Source organism: Orcinus orca, chromosome 18 (genome assembly GCF_937001465.1).
Source record: "Orcinus orca chromosome 18, mOrcOrc1.1, whole genome shotgun sequence".
Taxonomy (NCBI): domain Eukaryota; kingdom Metazoa; phylum Chordata; class Mammalia; order Artiodactyla; family Delphinidae; genus Orcinus; species Orcinus orca.
Genome location: NC_064576.1, coordinates 55534457 through 55547019, shown reverse-complemented (window position 1 = coordinate 55547019; position 12563 = coordinate 55534457). Strand labels below are relative to the sequence as shown.

The following is a 12563-nucleotide window of genomic DNA, read 5'->3' as shown; positions in this document are numbered from 1 at the left end:
ACTCTTTTTTAGATTTGTTTCCCATATAGGCTATTACAGAGTATTGAGTAGAGTTCCCTATGCTATACGGTAGGACTTCATTAGTTGTCTGTTTTATATATAGTAGTGTGTATATGTCAATCCCAATCTCCCAATTTATCCTTCCTCTAGAGATTGTCATACTGAGTGAAGTAAGTCAGAGAAAGACAAATATCATATGATACCTCTTATATGTGGAATCTAGAGCTGTGGTTTTACAGAGCACTTTTATTAAGTCCTACAGACAGCTGACGGGAATGAGGGAAGATGGCAGCAAAGAGATCGGATGGGAGGCTGTAGCAGTTTCCCAGGTAAGAGAAAATGTTGGCAATAATAATCATGGTGGTAGAGACAGAAATGAAGGGACCCATGAGACATTTAATCATAGAAAAAAAAACATGAATTGATGACTGAGTCATCAATAGATGACTATTGATGACTATAGATGTCTATAGATGACATCAATAGATGACATAGAAAAAAAACATAGAAAAAAAACATTTAATCATAGAAAAAAAACATGAATTGATGACTGAGTCCATGTGGAACGTAAGGCGGGTAAAGAATCCTGGGCTTCTTTGGAAATTGTGTAAATGGTGGAGTCGTTGACTGAGATAGGGAAGGCTGGAAGGGAAAAGGGTGAGGGAAGATGGCGAGTTTCTCTTTGGCTGTGTTGAATATGAAGAAGCTGTTGAAGGAAACACGTGGTGATCAGTCACACGTAAGGGTCTAGAGCTCATGAAAGAAGCGGGTATGGAGGTGTAGCTTTGGCAGTCACAGCACATGGATGGCCGTTGACTCCTATCTCTCCTAGTTACACTTTTGCTGTGAAATGAGAAACAGGCCCCCAGCTGCTCATGCAGGTCTCAGCCTAACCTCTAATTGCATCTCCAAATAGCTTATTCATCTGTGCCCTCTCTTTTGACCCACTAGATTGCTGTCTGTTGCTGGACTTCGAGGTTTGAAATAAGAGAAGTAGTCAGAGACTTTAAAATGTAACCTAGGGATCTATACCTGAAGCCGTCTCATCAGCGCACAGAGACACCCAGATAGACTGTCTGATGATAAACCATCCCCCATACTCGTTTTTAAGATGAAAATCATACTCAGGCCAGCAAACTTCCTTTCTTTAGTCCCTTCAGATACTGATGGTGACACTCTGTCACAGGCATGATTAAGGGATGCAGATAAGGCTATGGTCTTAGTAGTTGGACTCTCTAAAGGATGATGCTTGGTCCTCTTTTGTTTTCATTTTCCATCTTGTTGAAAGATTTCTCATTATCAAGTGTCAGAAAATAAATAGGCCCTTGACTTATATTTCACAATGTATGTACCTGATTTCATGTCTCCTTGACAGTTCTGCTATACTTTCCACGGTTATTTACCCTTTTCTCCCCAGGACAGCAGGCAGGACAGTACATTGGTGTATTCATTCATTCACCACAATATTACTGAAAGTTCCTAAGGTACAGCGTGTGTTACAAGACACTAGAGAAACAGCAGTTTACATGACAGACAGGTGATGCTCCTGTGGAGATACACATTTCTAAAGAAGCAGATGTTATCCAAATAGCTGTGCAGGTGATTATATAATTACAGTTGTGGGCTGTTACAAAAGAGGGATGGGAGCCTGACTTAGCTCAGAGGGACTGGAGTGTGTTCAGAAAAGCTTCCCCTGAAGAAGTGATATTCGGCCTAAGACCCCAAGGAGAAATGAAAATTATCCTGGTAGCAGGAGGGAAGAAAGGGCGAATTTGGGAAGATGAGAAAATTCTAAAAGCAGAAAATTCCCTGTGGAAAGGCCTGAGGTGATAAGAACTTGGCTCTTTCAAGGAAATGAAAGTAGGTGTATGCATGGGCAAGAAGCGGCAGTTGGCATGGGGCGGGTTGGCAGGTTGGTACTTAACATATGTCTGGAGAGGTTGGCTGGGGCCAGATCCTGCCTGCCAAAGCAAGGAGTACAGATTTTATTTGAAGTGCAGGCTACTGAAGAATTTTAAACAGGGAAGCAACCTCCGACTCGTGTTTAAAAGAGAAAAAAAGTCAGCCAAGTTGTTTTATAGGGACTGGATTGAAGAGTGGTGAGAGGCACCTGACCTCACACCTAGCGGCTTCTGGAAATCCCAGAAGAGATTAATGGTAGCATGGAGTATTGAGTACCTATTACGTGTCAGGCATTGCCGTAGGTGCTGGGGATGTACACGCCCTCCTGGAGCTTTCGTTCCAGTGCTTTGTTTATGATGTGTGTGTGTACAGTGTTTCTAGAGGTGAGAGAATTTGTAGATAATTGTTTCCAAAAACGGTAATATTTGCTTCTGCCTGTACTGTGCACTGTATAAGGTAATTGATGTCACTTCAGACAGATCAAGGCTTGTCCTCCAGTAACTCTCCACAAGTGACAACAGCCCATATCCTTGTTGGCTAGAGCTGTTAGGAAGTGAAAGTCCTTTCCAGATGCTTGCATAACATAATATAGTTATTTGAAATATAGTCATTTTCTTCTCTTCCATGGAATGAAACACATAAACATTACTTGCTTTGTAAATTTACTCCTTTGTAGATTGACTTCTTTTGAACTATCGATGTGTCATTTCTTTCTTCCTGTGTATGCCATAACAATGTTTTTGAAAATCTTAAACTGGTTTCCATCTCTTGATTAGCTTAGTCTTTATTTGGTCTGCTGTACTGTGGTATATGTACCAGTCAACTAGCGTGTTGAACTACGCAAGTCACTTTCTCACCTACTAGCCTAAAACTAGAGAAAATATATTCAAAGAATTGCATGTATATTTTTATATGTATATAAATATATATTAAATATACACATATTGCATAGAAATATATAACGTGTACACGTGCATATACATCGCAAACACACGCATTCCCTAGCTTTCTTGGTTTCCTTTTCTTCCACTGGGATAGAGAAGCTTTGATATCTTTGACAGCAACATGAGCTGAAGGGAGATATTTGCATTTCATAATGGAAAATTGTATCCTGGCCCTACAGTAGACATTCTAATGCAGCTGGGAACAGAAAGAAAAACCAAACGGTTTTATTCCGATATTAAAATCAATTTGTGTGTTTTCTGTCCTGTGTGCACACATGCATATTACTGTGTATTGGAGTTTTGTTTTGAATTAATGTCAATGCCTTTTATTTGTAAATATAGAGTAATTGCATAGTGACTTCTGTATCTTGTTTCTTTTATTTGCTTTTATTTTGCAGCCTTATCATTTTCTGTGTTCCATATTGTGTTTCTGAGTTGTAGATATATCACATTATGCCTTTATATAATTAGGCTATCATGTATCTCACAGACTGTGACGGACTCTACACTTATACAAGCAAGAACCATATCGAATTCATCTTTGTATTTCCTCTATCATCAAACACAGAGCTGGGTGCTCAATAACTATATAGTTGATTGAATGTGTGATTTGATTTCTTTATATAATTAATTATCTAAAATGTATTAATTTTGGAAAAGTCACTTTTATACCTGGTCCTTGGACCATTCTAAAATATAGCTTTTATGTCATTAATCATGGTTAGATATGAAGGGTGGCCATAACCATCAGCCTCCTTATTTGATGTCTGTGAGATTTGATGTCTTTTTCTTCTTTTTATCTTCCCATCTCTCCTTATTATGCTTATTCTTTCATTTATCTTCTTATACATGTGAAGTATATTTATAACAGCTGTTTTAGTGTACTTATCTACTAAGTCTGTTATGTGTAACGTTTCTAAGTTCTTTCTATGGGTTTTTCTCCTTGTGATGGGTCATATTTTTCTATTTCTTTCTTTGAATGCCTAGTAATTCTTTGTTGGATGCCAGACATTGTGAATTTTACATTGTTAGGTGCTGGGGTTTTTTTGTATTCCTTTAAATATTTTTGAGATTTGCTCTGAGATACAGTTAAGTTCCTTAAAAATAGTTTCATTCATGCAGAGCCTTGCTTTTAAGTTTGGATAATTGGGTCTAGAGCAGCCTTTGGCCTGGAGATAATTTTATCCTACTGCTGAGGCAAGACTCTACTTGGAACTCTACCCCAGTACATTGCAACGTTTCCCCTCTCTGGTTATTGGAAATTTGATCGGCTCCCAGAGCTTTTTGAGCTTCAGAAATGGTACCACCTGCTCCTTTTCCATGATTTTTGCCTTGGTACTTCCTTCACATGCCTGATCAATATTCAGCCAAAGACTTGAGGGGAATCATCTGAAGATCTCCAGAGCTCTCTCTCTGATTAGCTCCTTCCTTTCCAGCGCTCGACCTTATAATTTCCTGCTGGCTTGGCCTCCTCAGACACTGAACTCAGGTACACCTCAGGCTCTGTTTGGGTTTCTCTTCCCTGAGTTAAATCCTCAAAACTTTGTGGACAGCAGACTGGGACAATCATAGGTTTCACTTCATCTGTCTCTCTTCTCTCAATAATCACTGTCCTGTACTTCCCGTTGTCCAATCCCTGAAAACTGTCACTTCATGTATTTTGTCTTACTTTTTAGCTGCTTGAAGCAGAAGGTTTAATTCTATCCCTGTTGCTTCCTCATGGCTGCAAGCAGAAGTTTTCAAAGTCTTTTGAAAAATGTGTGTGTGTGTGTGTGTGTGTGTGTGTGTGTGTGTGTGTGTGTGTGTGTGTGTGTGTGTTTCCCTAGGGACATAATCAGTATAAATCTGAGGCTATGCTATGAATGGCTTTACTAGGAATACTGAAAATAATAGTAATAACTCCACCAGTTATTGAGCACCTAGTACGTACCAATACTCTAAGTACCTTGCTTCATTTAATCCTCTGCTAGCTAAATATTATTAACCCCATTTTACAGATAAGGGAACCGAACTTGGGTGATGTTAATTAACTTACCTAAGGTTAGCCAGGTAGAATGAGGCAGTGCTGGAATGGAAATCCAGGTCTGGCTGCCTAAACTATTTCCACTCTATCAGGAATTGGGGGGAAATGATTAAAACAAAACCTCCTACATTTTTGCCTCAGGCCAGCCCTATCTTCACACTTTTACTTTTAAAAATAAATCCCTTAGGTGGAAATATATCTTGTGGGATGGGAGGGAGTGATGATTGTAGAGATTTTTTGTATTGCATTGAAATTTAAAAGATTTCAATTATTTAATTTTTATGCATCTCATTTATTGTGCTTGAAATCTGGAGATTTCCATTAAAAGTTACAAGTTTAGGACTTGGGGTCCAGTGATCTAAGATCTGTACTAAAGTTTAACCAGGAAAAACTTAGTAATACAAAGTTGACTGCTATGAATAAGACCGTGGTGGTCATGCCCTCCAGTTAATGTCAGTAGTCAAAAACGATCATAAATGTAAGGCAAATATGTACATTTCAGTCTAAAAATAAGTAAAGAAAGCTCTCCCGAAGGAAAAAAGAAACTTTGAACTTGTCAGTGATTAACACACATCAGATGGACTTGAGTCCAACATATTCGCTCTTGGGAAGGTACCAAATCCGGAGCAGGTGGGCTGGTTGGTTTGGTAACACGGGTGGAGGGAGTTCTTGGCTGAAGGATTCTATTGATGCTTTCTCAAAAGAGTGGGAGGCAAAGTTATCTGGTGAGGTTAGGTGGGCTGATGAGGAATGAAAAGTTTGGGAAGGGAGAGCCCTTGAAGGCAGTCGCTGGAGGAGTGAGAAGAAGCTGATTATGAAAATTTAGGAAGGTTGATGAACACTCATTGCGAGCCTAACATGATTTCCCCCAGCAGTGTTGTATGTTCCCACTGGCGGGGGGGTGGGCACAGAGAGAAGGAGGGTGGCTTTTATCCAGGTTGGGTTTCAGCAGGTGGCTGAAATAACAGGACAAGGGCACAAAGTGGATATGATGAGCTTTGCAGGAGAGGCATTATGGAGCCAGACCACACAGTTGACTGGGGGCAGAGCAGTGAAAAGGGGGAGGACTGGTGTCAGGGAGAACGTGGAGGGGTCCCTGGATGGGAGAAGCTGGTAAGAGCAAGCAGGAGGTTGGAAGGGTTGGAAGGTGTGAGGGAGAAAGGGGAGTTAGCTGATAACAGCAATAAATGGGGACCCTTTCTGTGGTCTTTGCAAAGAAAAATTCTTTTCATTAGAAATTGATGAACTCTCTCTCTCTGCAAGAGGCAGATGGTGGCTTTAGAGCCTGAGGTCTTGGGTTTGAATCCAGGCTCTTTCCATTAGCTGTATAACTTTGAGCGACGTATTTCCCTTCTTTGAGTTCGTCTGTCTGTAGAGGGGACATAATACTCTCAACATCAGAGAACTGTTGCAGTTTCCACAATGGGTAATGAAAGTGTAGGACATAGTGTAGGGATCCAAAATGTTAGTTTCCTTTACCCTCATTGGAGGGCAGTGTAGGGAGGAGTAGTGGGGTGGGAGCGATCTTGGCCGACTCTCTATTTTAAGGGAAAGAAAGAAGACGTGGCCCCTCTAAACAGTGATTCCCTTGTTCTGACTTTTCTCCTGTTCTAGCAGCAGTGACAACGCTTCTCCTCTACAAGCCAAGTGCAGGCATCCACATGTACCAGAACACACCCATAAATTGTAGCTCTGTGACAATATTACTCAAAGTAATTTCCACAAGTCACTGTGTCAACTGTAGATTCCAGGGCCTATTTCAAACCTGAGACATGAGGCCCGGAAATGACAACTGAAAACTTGAGAACAGAACTCCTTGAAGTACTTCAGGGCCTGGGCTGGTGGGGAAACAAAGCAAAACAAAACACCCCGTTAGGCCTGGGAATGGATAGGGAAACTTGTCTGATGCTACATTTCCCTGGCCTTAACTGTAACGTAATTTTACAACTGATTTTTCTGGTAAAAGTACCCGAGCCATAAAGTACCTAAAAGGGAGCTGCCAATGCAAATCTAAAAAACATATTTTGAACATCTACTATGTTCAAGCACTGTGCATAATCTTATCTAACCAGGTTTTATCTTGGAGAAAAAGGTCTTGGGCATCAAGATACACATCCTTGAACTATACTAAACTATATTTTCCTCCTCATTAGGGACATTTACTTGTTCTCATAGAAGGCACATCTTTGACCTTGAAGCTTTACTTCTACAGGTTTATGCCTGTGGGCAAAGAGACACTTTATCCTGAAGAGCAAGGGGAAATACTGTAGTCTTCAAGTTCACTAAGGCTTTGCAACCACGAGGGCATCTTTAAAGAAATATTCCTCACTTCACTGGCTGGAACTCTTGTGGCCTCCATCAGTTAATGCTTCCTAGCCATGTACTCTGTCTCAGCAGGAAAAATAGGCCTCACACTCTAATGCGAGGCAACTAAAGTCTCCGCAGGGGACCCTCACTGAGTGAATCACTGCTGACGAGGTTCTAACCAGAAACATTTTCATGAACTGGGCAATCACTCAAAAATGCTCATTTTCTGTTTTCAAAACTTTGTGGCCTCTCTTGGAAACCATGTATTTGAGAACGTCTTTTTGAATGTGTTCATCCCCAGCTGTGAGAAAATTCTGCCTTGTCGTGGGTAGGAAAAAAGCAATTTAGGGAAATAATAGAGGAAGATGATGATGTCATACGTGTCTGGATTTCTGTGTCATCCTCGCTGGTGCTCGGCTGGGAGAGGGACAGGCCAGAGGCTCTGCAGGGGCCAGAGGAGGCCCTGACTGACTAGAGAAGCCTGGGAAGGCAGGAAGGTGCCAGAAAAGCCAGTCAGCATCATATAGGGAAGCAGAGCGCCGACGGCCCCGGAGGCTGGGTGTGAATCCCCCTCTGCGCTGTCACATGGGGACTAAATGACCATGGGCCAGTTGCACAGGTCCCGAGGGCCTTGCTATGCCCACCTGTCAAAGGAGGGTGTCCAGGTTCTCTTAAAGGTCTGAAATACTAGATTTAGGAAAATCCTCAAAATTCAAAACATAAGCCCTTACTATGCACAGTGACTAGCATCCAGGTAGTATCTTGAGGAAATAAAGCAGGATGGTAACTTTTAACAAGAACCACAGGAAGAGTATCTCTATAATTGAGGTAATCTTTCTGGCAGCAGTGGTGGTTTTTATTTGTTTGTTTGTGTATTGGTTCTTTAATGGACCCAGAGAGCCCCTGCAGAGTTAATCGCACACCCAGCCACGGAAGTGATGTGGGAGAATCATTGTAAGGAACTTTCATCTTTCTAGGCTTTGAAGAAACAACTTACAACAGAGGAAAGGCAAGTCCTTTGGCAGAGCCATGGCGTCTACTGAATAACCAATAACCCAGGGCAAACGTGAGGGTGAGAGTCGTGTAGATGCTAGAAATCAGGTCTCAGTTCAAGCAGCCTTGGAAGCAGGGTGAACAGGGCCTTCTGTAGCTCACCTTTTCCTATCAACAGAGGGTAATAGGGTACAGACTATCTAAAATCCTAAGTAAGCGACCTTGTTTGTTCGTATTTGTAGTTGCTCTTGGTCGTGGCTATATCTGATTTATGAATTGTCAGTTCCTTAAGGAAATTCGGAACTTCATAAACACATGAGTAAGGAGGAACCGGAAGTGTCTGTTTTCGTTTTCCCACCCACCTCCCTTCACAAAGCTCTAGCTGTTCCCGAGCCCAGGCTTAAACTGAGGAAAAGAGCGAACACAGCTTCCGTGCAGCCCTTTGCACGGTCGATGTGTGACGGGTTCCTTTTTTGAGTGAGTAAACCACGTGTTCTGTTTTCAACGGCCTCCTGCTGGGCCCCATGCTTAGGAAGGAAAAGGAAATAAGGCCAAGCCTGTTCCAGTCATGTTCATGAGAACCTGAAAGCAAGACATGGGGCAAAAAATAACTGAAATAAGAATCATTATTAAGAATTATTAAGAACCATTAATAAGGATCATTAAGAATTTATCGTAACATGGTATCCATTGTATGGGAAGGTAAGAGCTCCAGCTCAGTAGAAGTAAGATTTGGGCGTTAGAAAGGACTTTAGATAGTAATATCTTATACTGGTGTTTAGGGTTTAATTTTTCAGAGAGATTTCAGATACCGTATTTCATTTAAACCTTAGTAATCCACTCCACAGTGGCAAATGTGTCTCATACTGTTCCCATGCAGACGTTACTAACCTATCGGGACCCTCTTTCCTACTGAAGTAGTATGTGTTTTTACATGTCAACCTGGCACTCCAGGCAGCCAACAGCAGTACAAACGAGAAGAAAACTTTCTGCTGACCCTGATCTGGTCCAGCCCTTGCATTTCATGGATGAGGAGATAAGGTCTGGATAGGGTCTAGTTAAGTTCTACAGAATGATGTATCTTGACTGTTTTCTCCATCTTTGATAGGTGGAGAGGACCATCCAGTCACTCTTACCTCTTTCCTTCCACACCTGGTGAAGAACGTGCCAGGTCTGGGAGTGCCATTGTACTTTCCACTGAATGAAACTGGTTATAAAGCAACAACTAAACTCTAACCTTGGCTGCTTAAGCACAAGACTTAATAGGAGATTACATTTTTCATTCATTCACTGTAAGAGTTTTGTGTACATTAAAGTAAAGGGAAAGCCTATTGATATTTCCCAAGGCAATTGAGATATGGATAAAATTAATGAACCATGCTCATTTCTCCACATTTATAATCAGAGTCTCCTTAACTCTTCCTTGTTAAATTTTGTATTCTGGTTACTTTCTTTTCCCTGGGAGACCATGCTTGCTCATCCATCCTTTCCTCATGCTGTATCTGCGTGTGTGTCCATCTGTCCATCCGCCCACCCATCCCTTCTTCCTTCCACCCAACCTGTATCTTCTGCTTGATGCTAAGCCTTTTAAGGGAAAGAACTATGTTTTATTCATCTTTGTGCCCCGACACCTCCCAGCACGGTGCATGTTCAGTAAATGTTTGTAAAAGGAATTTTTTGCCTTTGATTTCTTGCCCCTTTACCCGCTCTCTTTTTATTAGAATGGTACAAACCATTTGTACCCCCTTTTTCTCCTATTTGAAAAAGAGAAATTAAAAAGTACCTTCCTTAAAGGCTTACGATTATCTTTTATCAGGTCGTAGACCTGAGTACTCACAGCAGGCAGCTCTAAGACTGTGTAAGTTTCTCGTTGCTACTTACTTGTACTTCCAGCCAACGACATATCAAAGGGGTGAAGCGCTATTGTGTTTGGGCTGAAAATGAATTTCCTTCCAGCAGCAATTCAGAAGCATACAGTGCTTCATTTTCTTTCCTCTTATTATTTGTGCTTCCCCTTTTTTATATAAATTATTTATAATAACTACTATAACTATCAGAAATGTCCGCAGAGCTGTGCCCGGCTTTGCCTCAAACTCCGTGGTACCAACTGACCGTGGTCAGGATTGGGGATCCACCCCACTCCAGTAGCAGCCTCACCCCTCACACCTTTTGTTTGTTTGTGTGTGTGTTTGTTTGTTTTGTGTGAGGACAGAGAGAAGAACGCAGAGAAGGGATTTCTTTAAGAGACTTCTCAGGAGAGTCATGCTTGTCGTGCTTTGACTGAAAAAACAAATCGGTAAAGAAAATAGTAGCCTTTAAGGAAAAACATATTATAGTTTTTAAAGTGTATGTAAAAATAAAGCCAAAATATGCAGAAAGTGTTGAAACTAAAATTTTATTCTCAAGAAAATGGATTTTTGAATTAATATTGCCCCCTCCCAATTTTAGGGATTCCGTACTATTTCTCATTGTATAAAGTGACAGTATCCATCTATTTTCCCTCCCTCCCTCCCTCCGTCCCTCCCTCTCTTCCTTCCTTCTATACCTCCCTCCCTCTTTTCCTTCTTCACTTGTTGTCCACCTTTCACTGTGAAGAACCAAAGTTATTTCTGCCCTCATGGAGCTATTGTCCAATGGTGGAGACAGATAGTAAGCAGGTAAATTAATAAGTACATCATTACAAATCATAATAATTACTAGGAAGGAGATAGTAGGATGCTGCAACGGTAGAGCACAAAGGAGGGAATCTACCATGGATCTTCATGGAATCAGGTCAAAATTTAGCCTGAGAGGGGGCTTCCCTGGTGGCGCAGTGGTTGAGAGTCCGCCTGCCGTTGCGGGGGACATGGGTTCATGCTCCGGTCCGGGAAGATCCCACATGCCGTGGAGCGGCTGGGCCCGTGAGCCATGGCCGGTGAGCCTGTGCGTCCGGAGCCTGTGCTCCGCAGTGGGAGAGGCCACAGCAGTGAGAGGCCCGCATACCGCAAAAAAAAAAAAAAAAATTTAGCCTGAGATCTTGAAGGATGAGGAGGACTCAGCTCTGGAAAGAGTGCAAGGAAGAGAGTTTGAGGGACCCTAAGGGCAGAGGGAGCTTGACTTGCTTGAAGAACTACTGGAAGACCGGTTTATGGGATGCGGTGGAAATTGTTATGAGAAGACTTATAGGCCCTGTGCATCCTGAGAAAGGGTCTGGACTTAATTCTAAGATCAACTGAAGGTTTGTTACTCATACATTCATTCATTCACTCACTCAACCAAGAAGAGACTCCATGATTGAATTAAAGGAGATGGGTTTCGGTGCTGGAGTGGGGATGGAAGCAAGGGAATCAGTAAAGAGACCTTGCGAGTCCCAATAAGAGGAGAAGAGTGAGTGTGGCCTCCACTGGGGGATGGGAGTGAAGTTGGAGAGATGGGGACAGACCCGTGATACAGTTTTGAGGTCGAGGCCTCAGGACTGTGTGATGAGATGAGAGGGGAATGAGGGAGAAAGGGGAATCAAGATGGATCCCAAGTTCCTAGCTCAAGAAACGGGGTAAGTAGTGGTGGTGCTTCATGAGACGAGAACTACAAGAGGAACAAATATAGGGGAGACTCGTGTATCAGATCTATACATCTTAGGTCTGAGCTCTCGTGAGAAATCTAAGTGATACGACGTAGGCAGAGGGAAGTACGGGTCTGGGGTGGGAGACGTGGGGCAGACACATACACATACAGGGATGCCTGTGTTCATCAGCACGTGGAACATAGCTGGCGCCACGGATGTATGGGAAACGGCATGAAGAGAATAGCGGCAGGGGAGGGGGGAGGAGCGGGCTTGGAAAATCTCCAGCATTTAAAATTTAGAAAGAAGGGATAAGTCAGTCATGGGGGTTGAGAAGGAGCAGCCAGAAATTTAGCAGGAAACAGAAATGTGTGACCTTATGGGGGCCAAGCCACATTTCTCAGCCCCGGAGCAGCCGCAGGAGTGATTTCTTCTAAGAGGTCAAGTAAAGGGAGTGAAGTGGGGAGGTCACTCACTGGGGACCTTAACGAGAGCTAATTCTACTTGTAGGGGTAGAAGCCACGTTGGTGGGTTAAAGATTGAACAGAGGGCTTCCCTGGTGGCGCAGTGGTTGAGAGTCCGCCTGCCGATGCAGGGGACACGGGTTCGTGCCCCGGTCCGGTAGGATCCCACGTGCCGCGGGGCGGCTGGGCCGGTGAGCCATGGCCGCTGAGCCTGCGCTTCCGGAGCCTGTGCTCCGCAACGGGAGAGGCCACAGCGGTGAGAGGCCCGTGTACCGCAAAAAAAAAAAAAAAAAAAAAAGATTGAACAGAAGAATCAAGTGAGATGAAGCCAGTGAAAAGCCAAAATGAGCTACACAAAGAAAAGAGATTTTTAATAGTAATAATACCCT

General features: G+C 42.7%; 1 protein-coding gene across 12 annotated transcripts in view; it reads left to right on the top strand.

Annotated features, from left to right (window-relative positions):
- The window catches only part of ENOX1 (ecto-NOX disulfide-thiol exchanger 1), a 609533-nt gene that overhangs the window by 408543 nt on the left and 188427 nt on the right, over nucleotides 1-12563 (top strand). The gene's annotated exons all lie outside the window — the stretch shown is intronic.